Source organism: Parasteatoda tepidariorum, chromosome 3, assembly GCF_982258835.1.
Source record: "Parasteatoda tepidariorum strain Cologne lab strain chromosome 3, Ptep-v5.0, whole genome shotgun sequence".
In the NCBI taxonomy this organism is placed as follows: Eukaryota; Metazoa; Arthropoda; class Arachnida; order Araneae; family Theridiidae; genus Parasteatoda; species Parasteatoda tepidariorum.
The window spans coordinates 82402054-82421800 of NC_141757.1; the positions used below are offsets into that span (position 1 = coordinate 82402054).

Below are 19747 nucleotides of genomic sequence, written 5' to 3' on the forward strand. Positions count from 1 at the left end.
AAGTCGGTTATCCACAGTTAATAGCTAATCTGACAAATACAGAATGAATTGAATCAGAAAAAAATTTAGTAATTACTGCTTAAGCTTAAAAACTTTATATAAAGATTTTTTAAAAAATATCATAAACATTTTTCAATTTAAAGGAACTCTTATTTTAGTTGCTCATAATATTTTTTCTCTCCATAAATTCCTGAAATGAATAAACTGGTATTTAATTATTACGTGCGGAAACACAGTAACATATTAACGAGGTTCCTAAATTAAACATTATTTATTCTTTAGCACTAAAAAAGTTCCTTAAACAATGGAAAGAAGAACAAAGAAATTATTCCCACTAAAAAGAATACTTTAAGTGCACACTGTTCTTAAATAGCTCTTTCGTGCAGTTATAAAATAAATCAGCCTTAATGTGCAAATAAATTAATCATTATTTTTCTTCCTAAACGTATTCTACGGTACCATGAACTAGTTTATAATGTTGTTATAAAGTGGTCATTTTAATTAATTTTGAAAAATTCTAACTCCTGGCTTATTGTTTGACCTATTATTTCCTAAATTTCGGTCATGACATGTGTTTTTTAAATTACTACACATATTTAACAAAAAAAAGTTCAATTATGGCTAATACTCAAAATAATAGGTCTATTGTGAGACTCAATGAGTAAATTGCTAATTTGTTCGAATAAAATGGGCTATTCACTTAATTGTAACGTAAACGTTAAAAAAACGCATTTGTTTACAACACAAGCAAGTTTGCTAATCATATAACCTTCCTGTTCAAAATCACATCATTAAAAAATAATTTCACATTTGAAAAATTAAAAATACTTGTTATTTTTTAAGTATAACATATTTTTCTAAGTTAGTAATTTATTCACTGTTTGTAGGTTTAATATTAAATCAGTTTAATTTATTTGCTGCTATTTATTAATGAATTTAATGTTAATGTTTAGCTAGTAACACACGAGCTAATTCGATGCAAGAAATCTCAGCACTTCAAATTTTAAATATATATATATATTTTTTTTGAAAGAAAGAAAAACAATTTGATAAAACATTAGATATTAAAAAAACACTTGATAGCAGTAAAACTTGCTACTTCCAACAATAATATTTTTTTAAAAATCATTGTGATAGTTTATTAATCCTTTATAAAGTAAATATATAAATTAAACACTAAAATTCAATCGAGGTAAAAATTCTCTCTCATTCTCTTAATTGAAGAATAACATTTTACAAACAGAACTAATTTACTGTTTTAGATTTTATTTTCAAAAATACTCAGTTAATTTATTTATTATTTATAAAACGAATGTTGATATCAAACCCATTAATTAACTCGAGGTAAGAAAATTAAAAGAAAACCTTTTCCAAAAGCCAATCACTCGTAACCTTGCAGCTCTTCTTTAAAGAAGAGAAGAGAAAGAGAATCAGAGAGAGAAGAGAATCTTTAAAGAGAATTAGAGGTGTTAAAAACCGCTTCATTGAAGAAAACAATTAATCAGTTTTAGACATAAATCAACTTCGTGCGGTGATTCTTCTTTCGTTAATGAGTTGCGTGATTTGCACCACATAATACGATAACGGTAAAGATTTCTCAGGTAAGCCACAGAAACAAACTGGTTTTTGTTTCGTTTCGTTGATGAGGTAATAATCTATTTTTAATTGTTTGTCAAAGTATTTACTCTTTTAAAAGAAGGTGAGATGTAAACACTCCATTTGATATCGAAACTCTAATTAGTCTTTATAGCTATTTTGATTAATTGTAAAGCAATTAGTTTTAAAAATAAAACTTACATTATTATTAACAAAGCAAACGTTAAGAGATCGTTTGTAATTATAAATGACTGACACTTAAAGTTTATAATTAGGTGATGGAGAACAAAGAAGTTTTAATCCACAAAGCTAGGTCTAAAAGCAATTGAAATATATTTTTTTAATCTTTATTAGTTAAATAGTGATCCTTATAGGTTTTATTTAAAGTAAAAACTTGCGAACATTTCACGATTTGCTTGATAGAAATGGAACTGTTACCATGCATCTACTAATAATGTTATTTTATGCCATAATGCTAGTGATCTTTATAGGTTTCATAAGATGTAGAAACCATGCAACCTTCCATAATTTGCCACATAATACGATAACGGTAACCTGCATAACGGTGTACGGGTAAGACACCGAAACAAACTGGTTTTTGTTTCGTTTCGTTGATGAGGTAATAATCTATTTTTAATTGTTTGTCAAAGTATTACCCTTTTTAAAAGAAATGATAAATTTAAAAGGAGGTGTTATCACTTCATTTATCATTGAACCTCTAATTAGTTTTTATAGCCATTTTGATAAATTATGATACAATTAATTTTAAAAATAAAACTTCCATTATAATTAACAAAGTAAACTTAGGAGAAAAACTATAAAAAGCAGACAAATATAAATTTATAACTGGGTGATGGGGAACAAGGAAACTTTAACCTACAAAGTTAGGTTTAAAAACAATTGATATCAATTTTAGTTGAATAATGATCCCTGTAGGTTTCATTTAAAGTAATAAAAAAGAAAACTTCCACCTGTAAATGGAACTGTTAACCATGTGTCTACTGCTGATGTCATTTTATACCTTTATGCCAGTGTTGTGGGTAATTAACCGCAAATTTGTACTAGTATATAAATCTCCATGTAAAAAATAATTTAACGTAAAGTATTCTGAATGTCCAGTGGTTAAAATTTCATCATAAAATTTTCAGTTAGATTAGTTTAAATGTAACGCTTGATTCAATGAAATTTATAGTTAATATGAAAACTATTCCTATGAAAAAATTATAATAGTTTTCAAACAACAAATCCGTAAAGTAATGGACAGATTTCGGTATCTCAGTTAGCGGAACTTTTCTTTTTAAACCGAAATTTCATTTCGAAGATTTTTATTTCTTTGCAACCTTAAGTTTCTTGAGGGAAATTTTTCTAGGCAGTTCTGAGACTAAGTACTAAATTATAAGCTGTAAAATTTCGGCGTATTTATTTTATTTTGAGCATGTTTTGGGTTAGACAACAAACTTTTGATATTACTTGCTTAATAGGTAAAAAGAAAATTGCGTATATATAGTTCGGATAAATAGTTTTGCGAATGACTTGTGATATAAATATATTAAACGAGATCAGGTGAAATCGAAGCTTCACTCAAAGTCTTAAAACTTCCTAAGTGTTCTAAATAGCAAAAATAAATAAGTAGTATATAATATAATATAATATAATATAATATAATATAATATAATATAATATAATATAATATAATATAATATAATATAATATAATATAATATAATATAATATAATATAATATAATATAATATAATATAATATAATATAATATAATATAATATAATATAATATAATATAATATAATATATTATATTATATAGTATAATATAATATAATATAATATAATATAATATAATATAATATAATATAATGTAATGTAATGTAATGTAATGTAATATAATATAACTCTTGTAAATTATTTACTTGAATACCATTCGTAAATGCATAATTTATTAAAAATTTCACCAGAATAGAGTATTTTGTTTGATTTTAATGATCATTTCTGCAATCAAATCACATTCGTTTTTCGTAGATTATCATTCTCAACAAGATTGTTACGTAACTTCTCAATTAAAATGGTAAAAAAAAATCCTTTTGGATATATTTTATTTGATTTTTTTGAATAGAGAAATGATTGTTTTTTCATCCATCTACGCATTATTATGAAATAATCCGAATAATGTTGTTCATTCACTGAAAAAAAATAATTGAAAAATAATGACAAAGCATTTCGTGGGAGTCGTTCACTGTTTCAAAGAATTAAAAAAATTGTTTATCTCTCAAATGAATTGCGAAAATCTACAAAAAACTTAGTACTACTTTTAATGATGTATATTTTTGTCTTACGTAGCACCAATATAGTGAGTATTTCTCTGTCCAATTTGGCAACACTTGATAAGTAAATGCGTTGTTGTTGTTTTTTAAAATCCGCAAAATACTAACATATACTTGAGAAACAACTGAATTTTAATTAGGATTCTACATGTACCTAGAAAATAAGTTTTTCACAATAAAATACATATATTGTTAATAATATTTTTGTTAAAAGATGTTTCTTCAGTTAAATAAGTAGGACAAAATATATGTTGGCAACATTATTAGATGATAGATTTTAAAAGAATTGTGCGAAGTATTGAATAGTAAAGAAGCAAATAGATTTTCATTGCACGGTGACAAATAGAATTGCATTAACTACGATAGTTATTTTACTATTTTAAATTTAAACCTTATAATAAAAAACTTTTCTCAGCAGATTACTACTGTACTCATTTAAAAGGAGATATTACGATTTATATACTTTTTGTCTCGAAATGAGCAGTAATGCGGCTTGAACTTAATATACTCAATTCTTAATATGCTAAAAATTTATATATATATATATTATATGTATAAATATAAGTTAAAAATATAGAGAAAAGAAGGAAAATGATATAAAGATTACACAAAGGAGAAGAAAAAATTATTAAAATTTTTTTTTCAAAAATATTCACAAGATTAAAAAAATTTTGAAATTAAAAAAAAAAAAATTGAAAAATAAAAGAAAATTAGTAAAAGATATAATCTCGTCATCAGCTCATGCGTTTATAACCGAAAAAATAGGTCTTTCTAATATTGTATTAATATAGACATAGCAAAACATATCAATACAATAGTATGAGTAGCACCGGGTACCATTTTCGTTTCAATTTTTTCGGTCCTCCTCACACTATTGTATCGATATATTTTCCTGTGCCAAAAAGGATAAAAAAAAAGAAGAGAAAAACGAAGAAAATTAGCAAAATTAATAAGCACTCCTTTTTGCGGTTATAATCGTGTGGGCTGGTGAAGAGATTGTATCTTTTCATTATTTTATTTTTCGGCTCTTTAATTTTTTCTAAAAAATTATTTTTTTAAATATATTTTTTTTAAAAATATTATATTTTTCTTCTTCTCTTTTCATTAATCTTTATTATTTTCAATATTTTCGCTATTTTTTTTTTAATTCTCTCAATTTTTTTAGAGGGTCAAGGTAATAATATTATACTGGAAGATTTAAAGCTCGTAATTAATAAGGTTGATTTTTAACTATACAATTTAAATGATTTTAGAGAAATTATTAACAAGTATTTTAAAAAAAATCATTGTTAATTAAATTTATATTTTTTCTGCGTGCCAATCCAATTCAAACAAATCCATGGCTAAAAATATTCAAAGAATTTTACAATAATTTTTTTTTTAAGTTTATGATAGTAATGATAATTTTTTTTAATAAAATTTCAACTAAATCGATGAAAGTTTATTTTGAATTATATTTTAACAGAAAACAATAAATATATATATATATATTTATTTTTTGTTGTAAAACACATCATCAAACTGGAAGTCTTAGACAATAATTTTTTTTAGTGGATTTGCAAACGATTCGCTTCTACGAAATTTCGCCCTACTTAAATTAAGTGCAGGACACGAAACTAAAATACAGTTTATTTCAACCATTTCGAATGTTTATTAGCAATTTAGTGATCTAGTTCAAGTCATCAAAGAGATGAAACAGAAATAACATCAAAAAGACGAAGAGGGTAAAATTATTCCTTTTCAAATATTAAATTTCTAAAAAATCGTCATATCTTTGTAGATACTATGACTTTTCTTATTTTTGTTTACACACTAAAAATTATTACACAAAGACAAATAAAAACAATAAATAATTGTAATCTATTAAAGTTCGTAAATTTTGCAAAATAAATAAATAAATCTAGACATTAATTTCTCTCCTACGTCTTTCTGGTGTAAGGTCAACTTTTAATGTAAAAATAAATAAATAAATAAATAAAATTAAGAATAAATAAAACTTCGCGACACCTGGTTTTAATAACTTTCCCATTTCCAATGAAACCGTGTCGGGCTATAGACAAAATGAGAGTAAGTATTTTTTCATCTCGTTGAGTAACTATGCTTTTAACAATAACGCTACCCGGTTCTACTACACAGGATGAATTCGGTTGAAGAATTATGCCTGTTATCTTTTTACATCTCGTAGTTAACTTTCATGCAACTTCGGTTACTAAGTTAACCTCACAAGTTTCTCTCTGACCCATCCATTCCAAAAATAGAGAATAATCCAAAGTCAACGGGGCAAAGAAAGAAGCGCCAAATTAAGAAGAGATAGTTGTTCTGTATCGTCCACTCGGTGGCCTTGGCAGCAGGTATATTCACAGTGCACACACAATTCATAACAAGCCGCATTATTATTTTCTCTTCCTTTTCATTTGTGTTCTGCGTCGAGCTGTCCGTGATCTCAAGGTTCGTTGATTCCTGTAGTGAAACTTTTGGGGTCAGTAATAACACCACTATAATAAGAATTTCGTCGTCGCTATCTTCAGCATCTGGTCTACCGGTAAAAAAAGAATTTTGGCGACAATTTCTTTGTAGTTTTATTCTAGGAAGCCACAATAAGCAAGGTGCGTCTATATGGGAGTGGAATTGGGTCCCTATTTTTTCCTCCATGCTTAATTTTTACGTTGTTTTTCCGTCTTACGATAGACGTTTTTTCATGAAGGGAAATTTTTTTGCTTATTGTTTAGGCAATTCCAATCAGATTTCATTTCAATATTTAAGATTATCCTTAGAAATAGAAGAAGAGTTGCTGATGCGATAATGCTCATCTTGAGGACGATTCTTATCAAAAAATATTCGAAGTGAGGATTTATTGATGTTTTTTGCGATTATTTCAAATGAAGGGAAAAAATTATTAAAAAAAAAGAAGAAAAGACTCCTTTAAATTCATTGATGAAGTTAGAGGAAAATATGCCAAAATAAAAATAACTGACAATTATCTGCAAGCAGTTTATAGATTAAAGATTATCTTAACACATTATCACTATTTTTTCTCATTTTTCTGTAAGATCGAATTCGGTATCCTTAAACTCATATTTTTTGTTCAAAAATAATTTGATTTTTGTTGCATTGTCATATCAAAATGTTAACATTATAATCTCAATTTGTAAAAATGATTTAACTCCCACGAATATTTTTCTTAATTCCTATAGATTTTTTTCGAGCGAAATTTTATTCAAATATAATATTGTGTTTGCAAGTTCATAGATTCATCAGATTAATATTTTAATTTTAGACCTTTTCTTAAAGTACATTACGCGATTTGCATTATATTCTTTCAACTTAATTACTTATAAATCCATATTTATCAAATAAATTAAATTTTTTGCAGTTAGCAAGATGCTGCTCATTATTTGCATTTAAAAGTAGTAAAAAATCAGAGGGTAAGATGATAAGGATATGACCTTTCAATAAATAGGAAAAGGAAATAAAAATGATTGTATAACTAACTATGCAACTGATTTACACATAAACGGTAAGCATGAAACGCATTGAACTCTAATATCGTTCATATTAGCTGTAACGTTCATGCAGAGCACAGTTGAAGTAGAAGCATAATATTGTGCAAATTGAACGATTTTAAACTTTAATACACAATACTATGATTTAACTTCTGCGGAATTATGATTCAATTAAATTTTTTTTGGTTTAACCTGCTGCTAATTTTCATACAAAGAGAAAAAAATTCTGGCAAAATTACCACGCTTGGATTGTAAAGACATTTCTGGAGAAAAAGAACCCAATACTAAAAATTAAACCAAAGTATGCGGTATTTAAACTATTCATAGGATAATTTTACCGTTCACTGTTGTTACTGTTTACCGGAAATAGTTCTTATTACAATACATTTAACAACAAATACAAATTTCAAAAGTAAATGTAACCAAATAAATCGTTTTCATTCTATGTTCTAAAGTACCACTCTAAAATTACCAAAATAATCTTCAGAACTTTTAATCATTTTACGATTTATTTGGTAATTTTAACATTTTGATGTTTTTGCCTCTTAACAAAAAGAAGGGTAATAATCTGTTTATACTTCTACTGTTTATTTAAAATGGCAGTTTATTTAAGTGGCTGACAGGAGTTAAATAACTGTTAATTTTTTTTCTATTCTAATATAATTTCTCAACTATAACAAGTGCTAAAGGGACAAAAAATTGCTTCAAATATTTAAATAAACTGACTTAAACTTAGATATATCATACTATGGCAGCTGTTTTATTAATTTAAAAAAAATCTTACTATTCCAAAGAAATTTTTTACTGTTACTCATACAAATGTAAGAGTGTGTTCTCATTACAAAATATGATTTATTACAAGTTCTTGTCAAGGTGAAGAACAGTTAACCAAGTCAAAGATGAACATAAATATAAAAAAGATGCACCCATTGTTATTATGAGATTCAAACCCACTACCTCTACGCTTCCATTTTTAAGTAACGGTTAAGCTACTGATTTAGTTCAGCCTTGTTCAGGTGTTTGTACACTTACAAATGCATATTTTTTTTATACTTTTAAATGTTGGTAGATGTTAACCTACAGTTTGAATAGGAAAAAAAACTAATAACCGACGAGAAACAAAGTTAACAAGTGTTTATGCTTGCTGAATAAAATAGAGGTAAACAAGATTAAAATTTGACAAAGCGCTTTGGTAAAAATTACCTGGTTTTTTGGTGTTCCCATAGAGCCAGAAACGTTTAATTTGACCAGCAGTTTTGACCATACCTTTTTTGGTCAGTGCAGTCAACGGTAAAATATACGATATTCTTTTTAAAGTACAGTGAACAAAACAAAAAATAGACAACCCCGAATAACTTTTGATCTAATAATTGAATCTTCATGTTCTTAGACTTATTCTTAATAATTTAAAAGTGTGACCTTAAATTTGCTAATTAATTAGTGCAGACGATATTTTAAGTTACGAAATCTAACACAAAAACGTACTTTCTTTTAATAAACATGCTTTTTTTTCTCCAACGGATTCGGATTTCTGACCCCAAAATATAGGTGATAGCCGCAATCTATAGAAATAGAGTCCCCATAGTTTGATCAGGAGAGCTGTTCAACGTTTGAATCCCTTAATGATAATTTTATTTTTTGCGTATTTCGCCATATCTCAATAACTTTTTAAGCGAATTGAACACAGTTATTCAAAAATAATTCCATGCAAACTACAACTTCTAATATATATTTATTATTTTATTTAATATTGGCAGAAGAAAAAATTTGAATTGCAAGATCTATAATTTTTACGTCATTTTGCATTGCAAAATTTACCACAATTTTATTTATAAATTTTATAATTGGTACTTTACATCAATTAAATTATTGACTCTAATAACTGAATGTGAGTTTGAATATTTGAATAAAGTTTTACTCAAGTATCGTAGATTTCCGGTCTTCCAAGTCAGTCAAAAAAATACTGCCACCCTTTTTATGCATATTTTTTGTAAATTTTATTTAATAGATCAGACTTATCTGATTAACGCAATCTTTACTAATACTTTTATAAGAGCCGTGATGGCTCAGGTGATAAAGCGTTCTCCTCCCAATGAGGTGACCCGGGTTCGAATCCCCGCAATGGCTGATCGATATGAATTTCGCATCCAGCTCACACAAACCACAGTGCTGACGAAAAATATCTTCAGTGGTAGACGGATCATGAGTTAGAGTCCCCTTTCCGTCAGGCTAATCCTGGGTAGTTTTCGTGGTTTTCTTCTCCGTGTAACACAGATGCGGGTTAGTTCCATAAAAAAGGCCTCCACTAGGGCCAATTTCCTCCACTACTTGATCCAGGCGTTCCCTTGTTTTCTGGATTGGGTTTAAAATTACAAGACCACGGAGTGGAATAATAGTAGTCGTAAACTCCAAATTGGGTCAGCTGTTCAACGCCGGTTGCCAAATAGAATAATATTTTATAAAAGATTACAAAAGCTTGCTAATTAACAAAAAGCTTATATCTTTTAAAACGCAAAAAATTGCTATTCTGTGTTTTTTCTTAAATACTTCGAATTAAATCGGATCTTCATTATGAATATAAAGGTTTGATTAAGGTTAAATGTTAATTATTCGTTATCAATATAAATGTTAAATGCAATGAAAAACCATTCTTCTGTTTCCAAAATTTCTTATCATTTTTGTTATCGCTTTATCTATTCATTATCAATGTTAATTTGATACTTATCCATTTGTCAGTTGCAAATAATATTTCTAACGCAGAAATTATAAGCTCTACAAGCTCCGTATTGAACGCCGGAAAAAGTAATTAACCTTAAGAATATTCATTATTTATCGGTGAGAGTTAATTGTATTCTGAATTACAAAGAAATTAAATAGGTCAAAGTATTAGTATTAAACAATGTTTTTTTTTCAGAATATTATTTTGGAACAATAGAAACCATAGTTTAATTTTTTTTTTTTTTTGATTTTTTAAACCTCTTAGAAGAAAAGTTCTGCTTGAATTATGTAGCATTAAATAAATATATTTCACAACTAATATGGGATCAATTCATTTTTTTATGTGGCCAATTCATTTATGGGATCAATTCCAACCTTTTTTTAAAAATTTTAATTGATATTTTTCATTTTAAGAGCATGTTGCTTGTGAATTAATTTCTGTCCTTATATGTCATTGCATATTTAGCTTTGAAATATGCTAAACTAGCAAATGTTGCTATTACGGCGAGTTTTTCAAATTATAAGAATTCGCTTTTCGATTAAAGAAATTCTTTCGATTTGACAAATATCAAAAAATATTTAACAATAAAATGCAGATCTGCTGTTCTTGTAGATTGTAACTAAATATTAATAAGTTCTCATTTATTTTTGCTTGAACCCTAACTTTAATATGATGATAAGTTTAAGCATATTATTGCACTACCTAAATTTCGTAACAGGATACTCAGTGGCGAAGAATAAAGAAGCCTATTCGGCCTATTGATAAATATGCGGATTGTATACAGGGTGTCCCAGAACGACCGCATAAACTCTGCACGGCTAGATTCTTCGCTGGGAGTACATAAGAACTACCCAAAGAAGCGTTCCTCTACTATCCATAGTTTTCGAAAAAAATACGAAAAACAAAGTATGACGTCACAGCCGGTGCAAGAAAAAACACTTTATTGAACACTTGGCGAACAAAGAACACATCTTAGGTATTCTTTGGCCAAGATTGAACATATCAACAGCAGTATACTATGCACAATTTAAAGCAAATGTAAGATTTTCACATTTTAAACATTATCGTCTGGAAAGATATGCAAATACTGTTGTTGATAAATTCAATAAAGTGTTTTTTTTTCCTGCACCGATAGTGACGTCATACTTCGTTTCTCGTATTTTTCTCGTAAACTATGGATCGTACAGGAACGCTTATTTGGGCAGTTTTTATGCACTCCCAACGAGGAATCTAGTTGTGCAGAGTTTATGCGGTCGTTTTGGGACACCCTGTATATACACTATTTTGATGATTTCCTGAAATTTTTATTATTTTTTTTATTTCCGATGATTTAAAACAAATTTGAGTCGGTTTATATTACTTTTTTTGGAATTTGACAGGGAACTGAATTTTGCATTTTTCATTGTTTGACTTATAAGTCATGTTCCAAAAATTGGTTATCTTCATCAATATCATAACATTTGCTACCTTCATTCGATATTTTTTTTGCCATCCATAGGACATATTTCCTCCTATATACTATTTTAACGTTTAACTTAGTAAATATTACTTTAATTTAAAATGAGGGAAATTTCGTAGGTTTTGCAGAATTAATATCTAGTGTAGATCAAATTCATAATCTGAAATACAAATGAATTTTAAAAAGTGGCATTAGGAGAGGCAGTCAGTGACATAAATTGCATTGACGGATACTCTTGGTCATAAGTCTTTCACCATCTCAGAAAAATCAGTTTCATGCTGAACCATAATATCGGTATAGTTAACTACAAAACATAGCAAATTTGCCGCAACTTTTTTTAAAAAAAGGTGTTAAATTGAGCCACGTTTTCATCTCAGTTGAGCCATAGTATCTTGTTATAAAGTTTGAGAAATACGCAAACAAGGTTCAAATTAGCCCCATATCAAAGTTTCAGCAAATTTAAACGATATTACTGTTCAACCAGCTTAAAAAGAAACCGTGGGTGGACAGAACACTGTAGTTGTTTTAAGAGCAGTAAGTATTGCCTAATACTTTCTATCAGCGTAATATATAACGATTAACTCGGGAATCCAATTTAGTTTTGACCATTATAACTATAAGTAAAATAAGAAATCCAAGAACATATATTTTTTTCTATGGTCTATTTCTCATAACACGTAAAAGCAGTTGATCTGAAAGATTAAGTGATATCAAATAAAAGAAGTCATAACAAGACCAAGAATAGACGCTATTGTTTAACAATTATCTTGACCCGATGCCCTTAGAATTGAATTGGTGTTACAATCTTTTGTTCTGTCATTTTAGACGAAATTGAAGACATAATCAGATGAGCTTAATCATTTCACAACCTAGTTTGCTGATGATCCGATTTTGGACGATTTATTCGTCATTGGTGATAAATAAAAGTGAAACACTTTTAGAACGAAACGAAAAATAAATAAATAAAAGTTGAAAAGTTTTATTATAAATAGTATTTTCAGTTCTTTTCTTCCATGGGGGAAAGTCAGGCTTAGCATCAGACTGTTTATATTTCGTATAAAATATTTACCATCAAATTCAAAACCATCTGACAACAACAAATAAATGCAAGAAACCGCAATGAAAAATTCAGTAAACAGAAAAGTTGTGTTGCCATAATAGTTAGAAATAAAAAAAAAATCCAACTTCAAACCAAAAAGTGATCGAATTATGGAAGATATTGCAAAGTAACGTTGTTTCAGTTTGTAAATTGATTACTTTATAGCTAATTTTCCATATAGGTTAACGTTACTGGTACATACACGTTTGGCAGTATAAATGGGTAAGTAAATTTACAGACAATTTACCAGTGATGATCTTTTTTATTATTTCAAGGATGATTTATGAGTTTAAATTATGTTCTATGGTTCTATTTTTAGCATTTTCGCTTAATTTATTTATTTGTTTTGTTGTACCGATATATCATTATCTCTAATTACACCAACATTGTTATTCTTTCAACTAAAGCAATATTTCTTGAATGAAAATGGAAATATTAGAAAAAATGTATTTAGTTCTATGTTTTCAACGATTAATTCTAATATATATGTTTCAATTAAAAATGTTCTTTTCTCATTTATATGAGCTCTGACGAAATTCTTTTTGAAAAATACTGCCCACGAATTTGCACGTCTTTAAGTTATGTAAAAATATTAAAAACGGATTTTATGTTATTGTTTTCCTTTAAAGAGACTTTAAATGATAATTATAAAAAGTATATTAAAAGTAACTTTAATTTATAATGTTTCTAATTAGTTCATAAGATGAGTAAATTTCTCTTACTGTGCTATACACTCCTTTAAAGGAAAAAAATGCAGAGTAAACTTATAAGTGTAGAGAATACTTATAAGTACAGAATATACTTATAAGTGTTGAGAATACTTATAAGTATAGATAATACTCATATGTGTAAAGAATACTTATAAGTATAGGGAATACTTATAAATATAGAGTAATAAGTATAGCAAAAAAGCATAAATATAAAGTGTAATTAATGTATCGGAATTTTTATAAATTTAAGGTCGCTACTAGCGAATTAAAACATCTAGAAGTAAAATATTTTTCTTAAAACAAAATTAGGGTTTATTTTACCATGAATTCCACATTTGAACTAAAATCTATTTAAAACAATATGCGTATATTGTTAATTTATTTTTAAAATACTTAAAAATTTATTTTTATTTATTCGCATCAAAGATTAGCCAAAATACTTTAAGTTTTACTCAGTAGCGATGACGTACGGCATTAAATGTTTATCCCTTTTTTTAAGATTGCAATGCAAAGGATTGGTTGGCTATGGGTTTCTAATCTCTTTTTTATTTGGAGGGCTGTGTAATGAACTATTACTGAAATCCCCAGGAAACGATAAATTTACACTTTAAATTTTTCAAAGCAGGTATATTTGTGTTTCGTTGATATTTTAAAGGCGGGAAATATCTACAATCACTCTACAATCATATCAAAAGCTAAGGCCTCGTTTACATTTTTCCTGTTTGTACTATAATCATCATCATCCAACCATGGCAAGCTCCTAGCCCAATTTTTAGGGCTCTGCTGTGCTATAACCATTTAAACTAGGTTTAATAGTTGATTTAACAATCGCAAGTAAGCATAAAATGTATAGAAACATTATTTACGCCAATCAAATGAAACAGCACTTTCATGCCGTGATTAATCGAAATGACTATGCAAATAAAACAAAACAAAATCATTGATGACAAAATCTTCAATCAAGAACTAGGTTCCCATGTTTGATTGCTGGGGAATTTTTTTCTTCTTCTGAAGATAAACTCTGGCGAAGTGACGCTGCACGAAATCTTCAGCATTATTTTACCGGTAAAGGGAGAATGACGAGGATTTTTTTTTCCAGGTATTCTTTCAGCTCCAACATTTAACTCTGTTTGCCGTATAACAATGTTTTCTTTCATCACGTGCGGGTGATCATTTCATTAGTAATGACGGCAGAAGGCCAGAAACAATGACATATTTGACACTATGACCCGCTTTTGGTTTAGAAATGCAACGGTACGTTACGTTAGTTGCGTCAGTTGGGGTGTTTTGTTAAATATTTACTTAGGCTGAAGCTCTTTGTACTTTACAAAGGAAATCTCCATTACGTTCTTATAAGGAAAGAAAGTATTAAAGACTTTAAGTTTTTTGTATTATCTTTCGAATTGAGACTTAAATAGCGAATGATATTATTTTGAGCGAAAATCATTTTATTTTAAATGATAATAGCAAACGATAGTTGTTATCAAACCCAAGGTTGTTTAATTATTTGAGACAAGAACTGTGTTGCTGCACTAATTCGTACTTTCAACTCTCTATTGAAAAGAAATGCCTGTTTTCAGAATAGTTTCTTGTCGTTAAAATAACTTTGTTTTAATTTAAGTATTTCAACAACGCAATTAACTACAGCAGAGTCGAGTTCATTTTTGGACTACAATGTTCATCAAATATTCCGTTTATTCCGGTAAGAACAATCCCATGAAACTTATCCATGCGCTATATTCAGGTGGCGTAGAAAATAGAATCGAGTCTTGTAGATATGTGTGTAGATTAAGTATATGTAATATCTTCGATACTTTGATAAAAAGTCAAAAGTTGTTTTATTTAGAATTAAGATAAGTTAATGTGTTTCATTTTTTAACAGAATAAAAGTAAGTGCAACCCAATCGAAAAGCAACCTTTTAATTTAAAGTTTTTCGATAGTTTTTTAATATAAATATTCCAGTAGAAGTTCTTACTCGTATACCTTCTATTTTCTGGTAAGTACATCTTATATTGAAATATTTTTTAAAATTTTTTGATACAAGTAAAGTCATACTATATATTTAAAGTTTGTGGGATAATGTCACACAATTCGTTATGAAGGAACGATTATTCAGTATTAATACTTCTATATTAATTTATTAATTCTTAAATGCTGTTAAATAATTGCCTTTTAAAGAGAACTCTATTTAAAATGAATTCATGTTTTCAGAATAGTTCCGTGTGGTTTGAGAAAACCCATTTTAATTTAAATATTTTGACTCACTTAAGACTATTTTTAATGATAATAATAAATTATAATTAAAAATTAATGATAATAATTAAATATCATTAAAAATAAATTTTTTATACAAATTTATTGTTAATACATATTCACAAAAAATAATAACAATTCATTAATATATTTTTCTATAGTTTAGTACAGAGTATTTCAATTTATAATGCAATATTTTTTATTTTCTCTTCAATTTTTAAGTGACAATTTCATTGATGAAGATTTCACCGTAAATGCTCCATGAATGATTTATATAGATTTTTGAATGTAAGCTAGTCCTCTCCTTTAATGTTAATCATTATTTTTAATAAATTCTGATATTTTTAGTTATTTTTTTTTATTTGGTATAAAATAAACATCTGTTACGACACTTTTTATTAATTTAAAATTATTTATTATTCAAAAATTTGTTTTTTGTATTCGTAAAGAAAAGCCTCATAATAACTTAATTTATTAACAATTTTTCTTTATTGCTCACTAAAAAAGTTCTAGGTTCATTTGCCCTTAGTGAGTTGATTAAGGTGGCAAACTAAGTTTTTAGTACAAAGTAAATGATAAATAGTTTGAAAATTAAAATCTAAATATTGTTTGTGGAAATCAGTAATTTAAAAAGAAGAAAAATCTGAAACGAGTAACTACTTTCTGAACTCAACTTTTCAAAACATTTCAAAATATTTTTGTCTTAAGCTCTTACGAAATGGAGTATTAACTTTTCCTTATATTATGTTTGTTTCATTTTTTAAAAATATAATAATATATTTCTAAATCTAATTTATAAATATAAAAATATAACTGATTTCAGTTCGGTAAAATTGGGATAAATTTTTACTCCTTACTCATGATTACTTTGTCTTATCATTAAAATTTAAGCTAGCAGTTTCCTAGAGAATGTAACAGGTACTTTCAAAGCCAAGTCACAAAACACAGATAATGAAAAAGAAGAGATATTAGTAATGAGTAAAGAAATCATTGTTAAAAATATTTTAAATTTTTTGCACAACTTATAAACTACTGCTATATAAAATAGTTTATTAACCAACACGTGCCTTCATAAATGCATTTTTATTTAAATTATATTTAATTGGATAAAAGGAAATACAATATTTTTTGCAAACGATTTGAGAAATAAACCTTTTCCATAATCGTTTTCTAACATTTGGCAGAAGTGATTAAAACACTTCCTGGGTTACGATTAACAGTTAATCTCATAAATTTAGTATTTCACAGAAGTAGTGACCAATTTTGTGTAAATTGTATTTTGGATATCCCTTTTAAATCAGTAAGACTAATACAAGATACAAATAGCAAACGATTATATCAAAACGATTCTAGAAATAAAGATGTTCATAATATTCATCTACATTAATGTTCTTAGAGATATTAATTTTCATAATCGTTATCTAATATTCAATTTTAAATCAAAGTACTGTGAGACTAAAATATTTTTTAGGCTATAAATTGTTTTATAGAAATAGTGATGACCCTGATTTAAACTTGTATTCATCGTATTTAATACTCCTTTTAATTTCATAACACTAATACAAAAAATTGGTTCTAAAGTACGTCAAAAATAAAATTTATAAGGTTGTTTTTACATTTTAAAGCACCTATTCGTTTGAAAATCTGCCGCTCTTTCTCCAAAAAAAATTTTTTTTCTTTCCAATTCAAATCAATAAATCTGTCTTTCTACTTAGGAGGGAAATATTTCCGAAAGGTATATTTTACTGTTTATAATATATTTTTCGTAACATCTCCGCAATTTCCTGCCTCGCCAAGGTCAATATTGCTACTTCACAATAGGTTTACCATTCTTGCCTGAATTATTCACGCTATTGTGAAAATCTTCATGTCTGATTTACGTCTCTCAGCGTATAGACTCCTTTGACAATGTTTTACAACCGCAAAATTTCCTACGTTATAGTATACCACCACAAATAAACGTGAATCTTTTGAAAAATTCGTCTGAATTTATGAATCCGATAAAAATTCCAGGTCCTTAATCATACGCAGGACAGCTACTATTACAAAAACAAAAATTATTTTCTCAAAGTAAAAGTGTGATGCACTACGACATAAATTTTAGTCGCTGAATGTGGGGGATATAAATATTCGAAATGATTTATTTTATTATTTTAAAAATGCCTTATTTTACTATTTATAAAGAAATGCTTGTTTTGTTTAACGGTTTTAGTTTTGCCATCTGAATCATGCTTTGAGAAAAAAGTTAAAACTGATATTATCGTTGAGTCATACTTTCCTCCCAGTTACATTCAAAGAGGAAATTCATTGTTTAAACTAAGAAGAATATAAAATGTTATTTAGATTCTTTGGAACATGACTCCAACTGTTTTAAAACAATTTCTAAAGCAGATTTAAAAATAATTGCTCTTCTTTAAAATGTATACTCTAACTAATATTATTGTACCATGGACCCCTTGAATTCGAAAAAAATCGCGTAATTAGAATGTGCAGATAATCTAGAATAAATATTTTTTTAAAAATGACTTCATATAACTGCAAATTGGCTAGGTTATATACAGTTCTATTATTAATTGATTATCGACCCTAAATCAGCTATTTTCAATACAGCCTAAGTATAAGTAATATTTTATTATTTATTTATTTTGTTTTTTTTATTACTTTTTCATTATTAGTATTTTGCTTGTAATGGCTATCTATTCTTAGCTTCCCCTGTTATATTCTTATTTCTATACAATTAAAAAAATATGGTAAACAGGTTTTTTTAATAATTAACAGTAACATAAATTTCTAAATCTATTTTTCTATAAAATGAAGTCACTATGACTTTAAAGCTCTCCATGAATATTTAAAAACGAAAACAAAGGTGTACTATTTTAAACTCTGGCAAACCATTTATTGGTAGAATTTAAATAACCTATGTCAATTTATGTGTAGCATGAAATCTAAATACAAATACTATTATTTTCGATTCGTTATAATATTTAGAATTCATACAATAGCGATAGTATCTAAGAGGTAGGAAAAGTTAAACCTGCACGGAGGAAAAAATTCTGGTAAAATTACAGTATTGGATTTCCGGAAAACACAAACTCCATTAATTCTGATTAAGAGAACCAAAATACATGATATTTGAACCATTCATTTCGTAATTTTTCCTATCAGATGGTAACGGTTTACCGGAAATTCTAGTTTTAAAAATTATAGTTATCGCCGCACATTTAGTAAAAATATTAAATTGAAAATTAAATTTAATTGAATAAATTGTTTGTATATCATGCTTTAAGATATCATGATAAGATTACCACATTTATCAAATTTTATAACATATTATAAAACCATTTTGTGTTGCTAATTTAATCAAGATTATTACCAAAGCTCTTCGGTAAAAATCACCGAGTTTTTTGGTATTTCCAAAAAGCCAGATACAAGGTAAATTTTACCATATTCTGGTAGTTTTGACCATACTTTTTTTTCTCAGTGTACAAGCCTGCTATTCTGATGCATTCTCGGAAATGATTCTAAAAATATACAGTGTTAAAAGCGATTCTTAGAAAAAATTCCATCATGATAAGTATTAGACTTCATGACTTATAATACTATAATAAGTGAAAAATACGAAAAACTAACAAGGGAAACTAGGGAAGTGTGACTCGCCAATTTTAAAATAAACTAGTGGGATGTATGCCTTATGAGGAATAATTTTAGGGGGCAACATTCGTTTCGGCCCATAGAAGGTCCTGTGAGAGATAAAAAATAATTCAATATATAGAGAAATCGATATTTTATATCTTCAATGCAGACTATTAGTTATTGTAATTGTCTCATACTCCAGATAATTTGTAATTAATTGGTTAATTAATTAATTTTCTAATTAATAAATCAATTAGCAAATTAATTAATTAATTATTAATTAATTGATTGATTTGCAATTACATACTCCAATAAATTTGGAAAATTTTTGAAAAAAAAAGTTAAAAAAAATTTGATGTCAAATTTTTTTTTTTTAAATTAACCTAACAGGTTTTTCTGAAAAACTGCAGATATACAAAATTTTCAAAATCAATTTTG

General features: G+C 27.2%; 2 protein-coding genes across 2 annotated transcripts in view; one reads left to right on the forward strand and one right to left on the reverse strand.

The window, feature by feature from the left end:
* PolQ (DNA polymerase theta) overlaps nt 1-19747 on the reverse strand; it is a 120465-nt gene that overhangs the window by 88851 nt on the left and 11867 nt on the right. The window lies entirely within an intron of this gene.
* The window catches only part of LOC107447982 (uncharacterized), a 65101-nt gene that overhangs the window by 22288 nt on the left and 23066 nt on the right, over nt 1-19747 (forward strand). The window lies entirely within an intron of this gene.